This window comes from Lissotriton helveticus, chromosome 5_1 (genome assembly GCF_964261635.1).
Source record: "Lissotriton helveticus chromosome 5_1, aLisHel1.1, whole genome shotgun sequence".
Lineage (NCBI taxonomy): Eukaryota > Metazoa > Chordata > Amphibia > Caudata > Salamandridae > Lissotriton > Lissotriton helveticus.
This window is the reverse complement of record NC_136065.1, coordinates 1,212,847,763-1,212,860,558: the sequence shown is the minus strand read 5'-3', so window position 1 is coordinate 1,212,860,558 and position 12,796 is coordinate 1,212,847,763. Positions and strand designations below refer to the sequence as shown.

The following is a 12,796-nucleotide window of genomic DNA, read 5'->3' as shown; positions in this document are numbered from 1 at the left end:
ATTCACCTTGACCTATCAGAACGAGGTTCTCATCCTCGTCAGACATAAGACATGGACTCCACCTATCCCTATTGACGGCATTAACCATTCGGCAAACGCCTACGATCGAGATAGCGGAATTGAGGAAGTTCCGAATCACGCTGTATACGGTAAGCAGCTGAAGACAGCGCAATTGAACGAATGAGCCCATACACGTTTCGACGTTTTGCCGTACTAAGACCAATTTCTTGAACTTTGTCTCCGTTTAAACAGATTGACTTTCATCGCACCCCTACTGATTTAAACGCCGATAACGTCTGTATGACACAGGTCAGAATGTTTTATTAGTGTACACGAGTGACTAACATTCACTAATGAACTCATCAATGGAGTTCTAAACACGTGACCATCACTGATGCGACGCCCTCACAATCACTACCTTCCCGCATGAGAACACACGTTAATTTTTTATGATTACACACCCATATGCGTTAGACTCAGCCATTAAGATCCACAAACACTCATAACAATGCATGTATTCTGCAATGCTGCCCTCCCGACTTTCCGCTTGCAAGTTTTCGAAATGTAAAAATGATTTTTGAAATGTAAAAATGTAATTTAAAGCAGCATGCTAGCTCACTGAACTCACGTTATCTTTTTGTATGAATTTACAGTATTAATGAAGTCCCCTGACGAAGGGCTAATGCCCGAAATGCATTGGGCACAATCATGATGAATGTTTTGAATAACGTTATGCAGTAATAACGAAACAAAAAACAACGAACAGAAAATAAAACAAAGAATAAGCAACTGACACTGTGTGGAAGAATTTTATTGAACGTTATTGAATGACAGAGATGAACATTTACTTTCAGAGTGCATCGAAGGGACGTCTCTCCCGAGGGATTTGCCGCATTTTTTGATTTACTGCACTCTTTCCACAGACGTGTAAGCTGATTCTTCTATGTACATGCCCAAAACTATGCGATTTAGCGATGGAAAAGGCAGGTCAAGCTGCTGATTGCCTCCTATTGGGGGAGCCCTTTGTCAAGGAAGTGACAACGTTTGTCAGTACCTTTACCTTGGAAACACCAGAAGAGGAATATCCACCTCCACTTTCACAGGTGAGACTCTTCTTCCCCAACAGAACTAAGGGGCAAATATGCCAGTTCTTTCAGAACTGGGTCCACATTATTCAGGATTCTTGGGTTCTACAGGCTGCTCGGGAATTCCATCTAGAGTTTTACAATACACTGAGTCAGAAGTCTTACCCTAAATCTCTTCATTTTATTCCAGAGAAGCAGACCCAATCTTTACTTCAAAAGAAAGTGATTTGTCACATGCCACTATATCCCAATGCCTTAGTGAGAGATATGTTGATTGTAGACAAAGAATGAGGAGATTACAGGTTGGTAATCAACCTAAAAAATGCCAACACATGGATTAGAAATTTGGGTTATAATTTGAGGAAGGAGACTACCCACCTCAAGCTATATTCACAGCACCAGTGAGAGTGAACCCTCAAAGTCACAGAATTAACATGAGCTCAACCTTGTAATAGTTATGAAACAAAGCAGACAGGCTTAAATTAGGGCATGTGTAAAGTATTTATGCAGTACCAAAACAGAATTAATAAAGTCAAAATGCAAAGGAATAGAAACTTCTAACTGAAATAGAAAAATAGAGTAAAATGTAATAAACAGTAGGGTACCAAAAAGAGAAAAATCCAAAAAGGGGAACCAGAGATACAGCTTTTTTTTTTTTAGGTATGAATTGGGCCAAGGAGCATACAGTGTAAATAATAATCAATGGTCATGGTAGACCAGAACCTAGGCACAATTTGAGATTTACCATGATGGAGTGTGGGTCAGATACGTCAGCCAAGTTCGTCCTGGACAAAGATCTTGATTTTAGTCCTTTGAGTCCCAATCCACCACAAGAGTGCGCTTCTAAGGCTCCCCAGAATGCCAGGGGAGGCACTCAGAGACACAGGGTGTCCGGCAAAGGCCTAGCAACAGGGTCAAGTCGAGTTTCAGTTGCCACTGGTCAGTTGGGTAGTTACAAGAAAAGTAAGTGTATCCCTGTAGATTTAACAGGAGGTCAGCCTTATTAACCTTGAAATCTACTTATTTGTCTTGGGAACAAGAGAGAGCAGATCCAGTTCTTTAGGGTTCTTCTCAGATCACAAACAGTAGGTTCAGTCCTTAGCAGCCTTTTGTTTCTGTTCAGTTGGGTACAAGAGTATCGTGGAGGCTGGCTATTTAGATACTTACCTATCGGTTAGACAACATTACTTGGTCCACTGCCAAAGAAGATATTTTTCTGTCTTTTTTTGATGATGTGGTACGCATAATTCACTCATTCATAATTCCATGTAAATTTGATTGTTATGGCTGTCCACCGGCAAACTCCCCAGGTCAGTTGGGAAGTTTTAATCCTGTCGACTCTATGGAAGTTCAGGAGCGGTTTTTTAAAGTTAAGTAGGGTTACTGGATTTTTCAGTCCATATCTTTTCCTCCCTGGCCTCTCTTTTAGTGCCTCACTTGACTGACATATTTGATCCTTCCTTAAAAAGAATCAAGCTACCTAAAGTCTGGAAGCCTGCTTATGTTTCGCCAATTCTTAAAAAACCTTAGGCTGCCCCGCTCTTCCTCCCCTTTACTCTGCCCCACCCTCTGAACCTCCCCCTTCTACACCTTCCATGCTTCTCCTACCCTGTACTCCCAACCTCTCTCTAATCCTCTCCCTTCTACACCTCACGGCTCCTCCTTCCATGCACTCTTCCACCCTCCTCTCCCCCTCCACCGGGCCTCCCTCGGACCCACTCTCTGAATCCTCTCCCTTCAACACCTTCCCAGCTCCTCCTTCCATCCACCCTCCTCTCCTCTAGGCCCTCCCTCTGCTCTCACTTCATGCTCTCAGTGAGCCCCGGTTGGGTTGGACCACGGCCTGAAGTGCCTATTCTGCTCCTGGGGCAGTGAGGCCCTTGTGTTGCTTCTAAGCCCACATAATGGCAGAAAAAGATGACCGGGACCCTGCCACGGTGTTGGTGGATGGCAGGGCACAAGTCCTAAAAAAAGACGTGGGGGGACGCTCCCAGTTAGGTGGAGTCACGGGAAGTGACATCACGACAGGAAGTGACGTCACGAAAGGTAGTCCCCTCTTATTACAGGGAGACCTTCTTCACTTGGGAGGTCACGTTAACACACTGTGGAATGTAGCATCATTCTCTGTGTGTTTTTGGGAGTGATTCTGTGAAAAGTTCTGTGAATCGACTCGGCAAGGTTACACGGCGATGGGGGCAGATACAACTTTCAAGTTTAAATACTTTATTCGACAACTTTGTCATAAAAGCATATATCCCTAAGCTAAACAGAATAAATACTACGCTAGATTTTTTAAGAACAAATTAAAATGCATATTAAATTTTATACTTTGTTGGCGAATAACTCAGTAAAATTGTACATTTATAAAATCAAGTCACAGCACAAAATCTTAGAGGAATAAATTGTCATTATAGATAATTACAGTTTTAAAGTGCGCGTGCGTATTATCCAGGCCCACCCCATATATTTGGCTACAGCGACTGCAAGATTGGGGGCACAATTTGATTTTAAAATCCTTAACGCCTCAATATATTTCCTTGTCCCCAAATTCCTGCAAACCGGCTTTAACCATCTACTTCTTGGGGCAGCATATAATGGGCAGACAAACAGAAAATGTGGGATGTCCTCTACATGTGCTTTGCAGTAAAAGCAAGTATTTACATTACCGGAAGACCATTTGGCCGTAAAAGCATTAAGGGGTAAAGAGCCAATTCTAAACTGAAAATACAGTTTCCTGTCTAGAGGCTTAGCAATCAAATCCCAGTACTGTTCTAATTTTGGAGTAGTTTTAAATTCCAAAAACTAGGATGTCAACACGGATAGTTGATTGGAAATCAATACAGTATTATTTATCATATCCCAATACATTTTTTTCAATAGAATCTTAGATGGAAAAACATGTGGGTCTACTGCAGTCCACAGATGCTCAAGGTGCAATTTTTGAAGTAATTTCCTTACTTCTTTGAGCCACGGTACTTTATGGAACCTATCAGAATTAACAACATCCAAAAGGGCAGCTGCGTAGTGACTCAGTTCAGGAGTAGTTTTTACACGCCTCCAATAAAGGAGGGGACGCAGTCTGACCGTGTCCTCGATCTTTTTCCTCCCGAGATCATATTGAAGCGGGGTCGAGGGGGTGCTCTGGGGGACACCAATTATTCGGCGAAGAAATTTATTTTCTGCAACGACTAATGAATTCAAGTTGGTGAAACCCCATAATTCTGATCCATAAAGGCAGGCGCCCAACACTTTCATACTGTAAATCTCCATTATTGGCTGGATAGGTCTTGTAAATGAAGATTTGTGTTTTTGGGCTATTGCCCCTGCAAGCTGATTAAATTTTAGCACCACAGAGTCCATATGGGATTTCCAGTTCATGTTAGCATTTAAGGAGATGCCTAGGTAGGAAAAAGCATTCACTTCCTCCAGTGAGGACCCATTGTAGTTCATTTTCCCCTTGAATTTCTTTGCGGGATTCAGGTTCATAAATTTAGTCTTTGATGTATTTATTTCCAAGCCCCGAATCCGGCAGAAGTCACCAAAAGCGTTTATTGACTTTTGTAATCCGCTAGGGGTCCGCGAGACCAGCAAGGTGTCATCTGCAAACATTAACACTGGAACTCGCTCCCCATCTAATAATGGGGCATCTGTCGGAAATTGCTTCAAAAAGTCAACTATGCCATTAATATAGAGGGAAAATAAAGTGGGGGCCAGTACGCAACCCTGTCTCACTCCTCTGTCCACAGAGAAGGGTTCTGTGACATCTCCCTGTGCGCCCCATCTAATCCGGGCATAGTTGTTCTCGTGCAACCTTACAAGCAAAGTCAATAGCTCGGTGCTTATTCCGAGATCCCGCAAGACAACCCATAGCTTTTATCGGGGGACTAAATCAAACGCTGACTTCAAGTCAACGAAAACAGCAAATAGTGGACCATTTAGCAAGGTTACGTTTTTCCAGTACATAGTTAAGAAGTGGAATACTTGGTCGACAGAGCTGGTTAAAGGGCGGAAACCAGCTTGATACGGGGAAAGGATATCCTTATCATCTATCCAGGCTTGTATTTTGTTTTGTACTATCCTGCCCATCAGTTTTTGTGCACAGTCGATAAGGCTGATGGGCCTGTAGTTGCTTGGTAAAGCCTTGTCCCCTTTTTTGTAAACAGGTATTATTTCCGCTCCTTTCCATGTTGCTGGAATCTTTGCTCCTTGTGCGATGGCATTACCAAGCCATGCAAAGTATTTGCACCAATTAGCCCTGTCTGATAAAAACACATCCGCCGGTATTCCATCAATTCCTGGCGCCCTTCCTCTGGTTACTCCATCCATTGCCTCATTCACGTCTTTCAGTGTAAATAGTTCATGGGTATAAAGTACCCTTACTGGAAGGGATTCAGTTTGTGATACCAAATTGTCTGCATATTGAGGTTTAAAAAAATCCACCCAAGCCTCCTTAGCTACATGATTTTTCGGACAATCGGCTACTCCCCCAGAGCCCCACTTTAGAATGGCCCAGAACTCTTTCTGATGTTTATCGGCACATGCTTTCTTCAGGTCTAACCATATATTCTCATCCCACAGTTTTTTTTGCCTTATTTTGTATTTTCCTGTATTCATCCCTGGCCTTTAAAACTCCTGTTTTCGATCTCAGCGCTACACTAAGATTTTGTCGCGCTAATCTGCAGGAATGGTCATACCATCCTCTTTTTATTGGTGGTCTAGCTCCGTTCCTCTCATTAGTTTTAAAAAAAAATAACTTCTGTATATTTGCAAAAAACTTTGGCTGTGACTCTTCAATCAATTGTTTAAAATTTATTTCGTTAGTAAGGGTCTGTAGTCTGGTTACCTCTTCAGTAACTATCCCCTCTAGGGCCTGCATATCCCCAGGTTTGTCTACCAAAGTTGTCCATTTAATGTGACGGAGATTGTTAGAAGTAACAACGTCTAATGACATAAGATCCCTACCCGGGTTTACTGAGTTTACACCTTGTTCCAGGTTGAAGAGCAGGCACAAAGGATTGTGGTCGCTCTCCAATCTTGGAATCACCTGCATATCGACCACTTTGTGCCAACCTCTGACATCTATAAGAATATAATCTATCCTACTACTTGATCTCAGATTGTCAAAGGTGTGCTTACCCTGTAAATCAGAGGAGGTGCGGCCATTTACTGCCCTCAGTCCTCTGGATAGGCATAAACTTTTAGCCTGTATTGCCACTTCTGTCCACTTTTTTACCAGCGGGAGGTCTAGTTGGGGGATTCCCCATTTGGTGTCTTCCTCTTGTGCCAGGTCATTATCCTCGCATCCTAGGGGTTCAAATGTTGTATTCAGGTCTCCTCCCACCAGGATAGTATACTGCGTTGGTAGGGTCTCTATGTCATTATCTAATGCTCCTATCACATCAGAAACTGTGCCCCCTTGGGTTCCCCTGGCATAGATGTTATATATTGCCAGGTTATAACCATCAGACCAGGTGAGCACTATAGAGAGTAAGTCACTGTTAATAGTATGACTCTGCTTGATGGTACATTGCAGGGATTGGCGTATCCATATAATAAGACCCCCAGAAGGCCGCCCCTTAGTGTTCTTTTTCGCAGGTACATAAAAATTTAAAAAGCCCTGGCGAAAAACTGGTGCTACTGACCATGTTTCCTGTAGCATGATAACATCATGATGGTCAATGAACTCGCACCATTCGGGAGTCTCTAATTTATGGTGGATACCCGCTATGTTCCATGAAATGAACTTGATACTACCTCTCGATGCAGTATTCGCCTCTTGAGGAAATATGCTCTGATTAAGAGGGAGCAAGGGGGATAGAGAATTAATTTCCTCATTAATGGTAATAGTATGAATATCTAGTGGGCTATGCACTACCAAGCTAGGAGTGTAATCTCTATGGACAGGAATCTTACCCTCACAACAATCTGTTTCTGGCTTCATTAAAGTGTTATTGATTCTGTGGTTAACCTCTACAACCTTAAATTTTCCTATGCTCCACGATTCTTCCAGTCAATCACATTGGCTTAGACCCGAAAGGGCCGAGAACCTATTATCCGTCAAAATACCCCAATTATTTCTATTTTCTGGGATTTTGGCTTTTCTATGTACAGGGTTCCACTTCGTTTTCAGCATTGTTGGGTTTAAGATGTTACCTTTTTTTATATAAAAGAAATCCAACGTTAGTGGCACTATTTCAGTGGATCTACGCTGAGGGGGGTATATATTAGCTAGAATATTTGGCAAAACTTCTGGGTCTGAGAGGTGTAGCACCACACAATCCCCCTTAAATTTTTTACTGCCACCCCAATCCATTCGACTCTTCTAGCTTTAACTACTTCCTGTGCCAGCTGGTCCCTGCCACCCGATTTAAAAGCCATGTTCTTAGATAACCAATGGAGTGATTTGTTTATCAAAGAAGGGATGTTCTCTACTTGCCCTGGTTCCAGATGAGGGACATTTGCTAGGACCAATATTAGTGGGGAGGCTTCCACAATTAATTCAACGGGCCCCCTCTCTAAGTTGTCATCTTCTTTAATACCTCTAGAACTCGGCCCTGCAGAGTCCCCGTTATTAATATCTGGATCTGGGACTCTCAAATCCCCCCCCCCCCCCCCCCTCCCCCCCTTGCACTAATCTCCTCGTGGTGTTTCGGGGAGTGTTTACAAGTAAGTCTGACCCAGGAACAGTTTGGGTAGTTTTTGGATCAACTCTAGATGATTGTAGGGGGGTTTTCGATGTTTCCTCTAATGTTTTTTGCAAAAGTACCCCCAATCTGTTAACCTCTTCTGTGAGCTGGTCTATTTTGCTTAGGAGCGGTTTGGTTATAGATTTGATCTTGTTATCCATGGCATTCAGTAACTTCTTAAATTGGTCTTCGTCCAGATAGATCTTTCCTCCTGCTTTACCCCTTATATCATCTCCACTATTTCCCGGGGCGCTTTTTACTTGATCGAAGGCCACCCCGTTTAGGTATGTTCTTTTCCCCCCCCCTTTGTTACTCTTGGGGCCGGGACCGGTATAGAGGGCTCCTCTTCTAGAGCAATAATGTCAATATCTTGCACACTCTCATGTGCTGGTTCAGAGATGGCTACTAGAAGCTGGGTCAGTGGATTGTTATCCGAGATCTGGAACACCTCATTACTAATATCAAGAGCAGGAGCAGTTAAAGACGTGTTATCAATAAGCAAGTCTGGCGAATAACTCAATCCCAGGGATGATCTCCTGTCAGAATTAATTTTGGCAACTTTCTGAACCATGTAATTGTCTATGGTGTTGATGGAAGCTGTCGAAGATTTGGACTTAGACATTTTCCAAACAGTTTTACCAGGATATGCAACTATGCAGGATCGTGGGATGTTACGTCAATGTGGTATCACAGACACATACCATAGGGTGTGGGAGAATGCAACTTACTTGAGTGCTTTTGCACAGAGTTGTAGGCCCTGCCCCTGCCTCTTCGTGCCGATGAGGGCCGTAGAGGGCCCGCCCTTTGCCCGGGCTTCGCCCCGGGCGTCCCGCTGGCGTCCCGCGAGGCGGGGGTGTCAGGGAATTTATTGCGCCTCCTGGCGCGTTCTCCCCGCGTTTGTCGTCACCTCCTGCACGCCGCTTCGTGGCCTGCCGGGTGTTGTAGTCCCCGGAGCGGCGGCGCGGTGTTTGTGGTCTTCGTGACTCTTGGCGGTGGCGGCTGGTACCTGTGGCAGCTTTCGTTGACTCTCGGCAGTGGCGGCGGTAAGTTAGGCTCCCCCGCTCTGCCGGGGTGTCAGGGAATTTATTGCGCCTCCTGGCGCGTTCTCCCCGCGTTTGTCGTCACCTCCTGCGCGCCGCCGCGTGGCCTGCCGGGTGTTGTAGTCCCCGGAGCGGCGGCGCGGTGTTTGTGGTCTTCGTGACTCTTGGCGGTGGCGGCTGGTACCTGTGGCAGCTTTCGTTGACTCTCGGCAGTGGCGGCGGTAAGTTAGGCTCCCCCGCTCTGCCGGGGTGTCAGGGAATTTATTACGCCTCCTGGCGCGTTCTCCCCGCGTTTGTCGTCACCTCCTGCGCGCCGCCGCGTGGCCTGCCGGGTGTTGTAGTCCCCGGAGCGGCGGCGCGGTGTTTGTGGTCTTCGTGACTCTTGGCGGTGGCGGCTGGTACCTGTGGCAGCTTTCGTTGACTCTCGGCAGTGGCGGCGGTAAGTTACAATACAGGTACAATGCAGATACAATACAGCTACAATTCAGCTCTCCCAAAATCTACAGTACATTCACCAGATCAGGGGCTGGCCATTGGCCCAGTTCACTCTTTCCTAAGGGGCCTTTCTGTTGCCTAGTACACCCGCTACCACCATGTGCCCCCTGGCAGCTGCCATGCTCTTTCCCAGTGTAATCCATGACCCACCATACTTAGTGGTAAGAGTATACGCACCTCCGAGAGGGGAATCTTGAAAGCCTCGCCAATCTTTCCATACAGCTCCTTCAGGTTGGTGAAGCCCTAATGGGGCCAGCTTTTAGGCAGGGGGGATGGCGTCCACCCAGTAAAATAAGTGGGGGGACGCCATCCACCCGCGTGGTACCCCGACTTTCTTCAAGGGCCCCTATAAAGTCTCACCAGCGCCATGGGAAGAATGCAGTCCTGATCTTTGAAAATCCTGAGGATGCTCAGAGGGGCCTCTTCAAGGAGCAGCACTGGCTGTTGAACATGGAGCTGACCGTCTGTAGGATACCCCCCAGACACAGAGTGAAGGTGGTGCTGAAGGGCCTAAATCCAGGCCTCAGCCAGGAAGTCCTGGACCTCCATGTTGAATACATTACCAACTGTGATAGTGAGGAGTACACACCTCACCGGGTGCCGAGCGGGCATGAGGTGCTGATCCACTTCCATCAGCCGCTGACTGAAGCAGAGTTCTCAAGCCTGGAGCCAACGTTTGCTGGAAGGCCTTACTATACCAGTGGAATGGGTGCAGTGGGCAGACTAGGTGCTTGTCTGTAGCCTGGACCTTGAGATAAAGCCAGACCTCCTCAAGCTCTACTTCGATAGCAAGCGCAGTGGTGGTGGAGACGTGCAGGATGTAAGTCTTCTGAAAGAGGCCAGATTAGCAGTAGTTACCTTCAGGACCTGAAAAGTGCCAGACAGAGTGCTCCAAAAGCCACATCGGCTCCATGACTGCGTGCTCCAGGTCTTCCCATACAATCCCTTTCCCCATTCAAAGGGGCTGGCAGACAGTGATATCACTGGAATGAAACAGGAGAGTGAGCCTGTTGCATAACACACCACAACTTTCTACATCGATGTTATGGAGCCCTGGAAATTGGACCTCCCGCACCTCAGCCCAGAGTTGACAGAGCGGGGTATTGCCTTTCCTGAAGTAGTGGTGCATTTGGACCATAATGATGTGTGGCTCTCTGGGCAGGAGGAGGAGCAGTGCCAACAGGTTCAGGGATGGATCTTGGCCGTCCTGTGGGGGGAGGGGGCCACACAGTCGCACATGCATTGCACTCTGATCCTGGAATTTGTCCAGCGCAATGATATCCAGTCACGACTGGAAGAAATTCTGTGACGCACAGAGCCTTCAGCGTCCTACATGGTGGCCGACTTCCTTCTGACTATCACAGCTTCCTCAGTGCAGGCAATGCAGACTGCCTCTGCCATTTTGAAGGACACCCTATGTGAGTTTGCTATGCCTTTACCTGAAACGCACTATCATGCCCTCCACTCCGAAGAGTGGCAGGAACTACTAGCCTCCCTCAGCTGCTTCTCTGTGAGGACTTTGGGCCAGGACTGTCTTCAGGCTGTCTACCTTTGAGAGTATGAGCAGGAAACCCGTCAGGAACTGCACACCTTCCTGCATGAAGACCACCAACAGGACACTGTGATTACTATGGAGCCGGCCATGCTGGGGTACCTGCAGGTCTACAGCCACAAGCTGCTGGCCAGCATGTCCTGAGTGTTCATTGTGGCACTGGAGGGAAGTGACATCACCGGCTTCAGAATCCATGTAGGTGCAGGGGTCTGCCAGACTGCTGAGGAGGTGATATGAATGGTGTTGGCACTCAATAGGTGTAGCTGGAGCACCCTGGTATCACCCGTTTCCTGAAGGAGGAGTGAGGGTGGAACATGCTGAGGGAGTTGAAGATGTGGTACCACTGTGTGCTCAGCATGGGACAGCTGTGTTGTACCCCTTCGGACATTGAACACAAATGTGATGCTCCACTGCTCCAGGCTGTTCCCAGCTTTGAAATGATCTGACTCCGCACAGCTGAGATTCTATCTGAGACCCCAATGACTGAGCCCACCACAGACTTGAGTACATCCAAACTACTATTGCAGCCATTGAAGATCAATTGGATGGGGGTGACAGAAATTGGCACGTCGCCAGAAACTCCGTAATTACAGACCCAGAGTGGAATATGTGATGACCTCCACAAGGAAGGGCCTCAAGATGAGATAGACCTTATACATCTATCCTAGTCGACCTGTCCCAGGGTCCAACGAGGAGAACAACAAAGAGTTTTCAAGAGGAAGGTTTAGAGAGGACAGTTCATTTCCATTGTCCCAGAATGAGGAAGTTATTAATGTTAGTGATGTTGAGGACCGTGAGCTGGATAAAGCCAAACAAATGCCACTGGTGTCCTTATCAAATGGGAGTAACATTGAAAAGAAGGTTAACATGCACTTGGCCATTCAGCTCTCCATTGTAATCATGAGCCAGAGCACTGAAGATGAGGAGAGGGGCCTGAAAGCAGCTTTGGAATATTCCCTTTTGTCGTATCAGGAAGAACAAAAACATGAAATGTGTTACCTCTATAGAGATTATGTTTTTGATGTAGCAGTGGACAACTTGGAGGCTGCCTTGGAGGTTTCAATGGAAGGTGTAATCCATGCAGCTAATTCTGCCTAGGTGACTATATATGGACCATAACAAATTTTCCAATCCATACACATAAAAGGTCCAAAGTTAAATGATGTTCATAAACACAAGTGTTTATGTTGTCCACTTTAATCCAAGGTATTCAGTCTGGGTCAATCAGTATCCAATTTCTTCAAACAGTTCTAATAGGGTAGAGACTCTCTATTAGGAAGGGATGCTCTTGGCACGCCGCTTCCTAATAGCGACTCACAATTCCTAATTAACGCGTCGCAAATAAATTGCGACTCGCTATTTAGGAATTGGACATGGCCCTGTGACATTTTGCATGCGCAAACGGGTCGCAAAGCCATTTACGCATGCAATTTAGGGTCGTACATCTGTCCTCACATGTACTAACTGTTGGTTGAGTGTGCATATAACAATAATACCCATTCAGCCGCAGGAGTCTCTCCCTTTTACTGTTCTTTTGGTTATCATCCTATAACCTTTCTTTTGGAGTTACCAGTAGATATTTCAGCAATTCCTGCAGTCAGCACCCACCAAAAGAATTTAAAGAAAATCTGGACAGAAGCTAAAAATGAGTTACCAAAGTCCCAAAGGCTCATGAAGGCAGTATCCGATTGCCAGAGACGTCCGTCCCCATCATACACTGTAGAATATCAGGTCGGGTTAGCTACAAAGACTCTATCACTTGATGGACCCCGTACATTACAATCAAGATATGAGGGACCTTACAGGTTTGGTAAGGCGATCAATCAAGTAGCCCATTATTTAGACTTAGCAGAGGATTTCCACTCACACCGGGTATTCCTCACATCTTTCCTAAATCCCTACTAGCCCTCCTCACATCCTAGACCTCCGTCACCCGCA

At 46.0% G+C, this 12,796-nt stretch overlaps 1 pseudogene; it reads left to right on the top strand.

Annotated features, from left to right (window-relative positions):
* The first annotated feature begins 9,552 nt into the window (after positions 1–9,552).
* Positions 9,553–11,977, top strand: LOC144752604 (protein mono-ADP-ribosyltransferase PARP10-like; annotated as a pseudogene).
* The last annotated feature ends 819 nt before the right edge of the window (positions 11,978–12,796 follow it).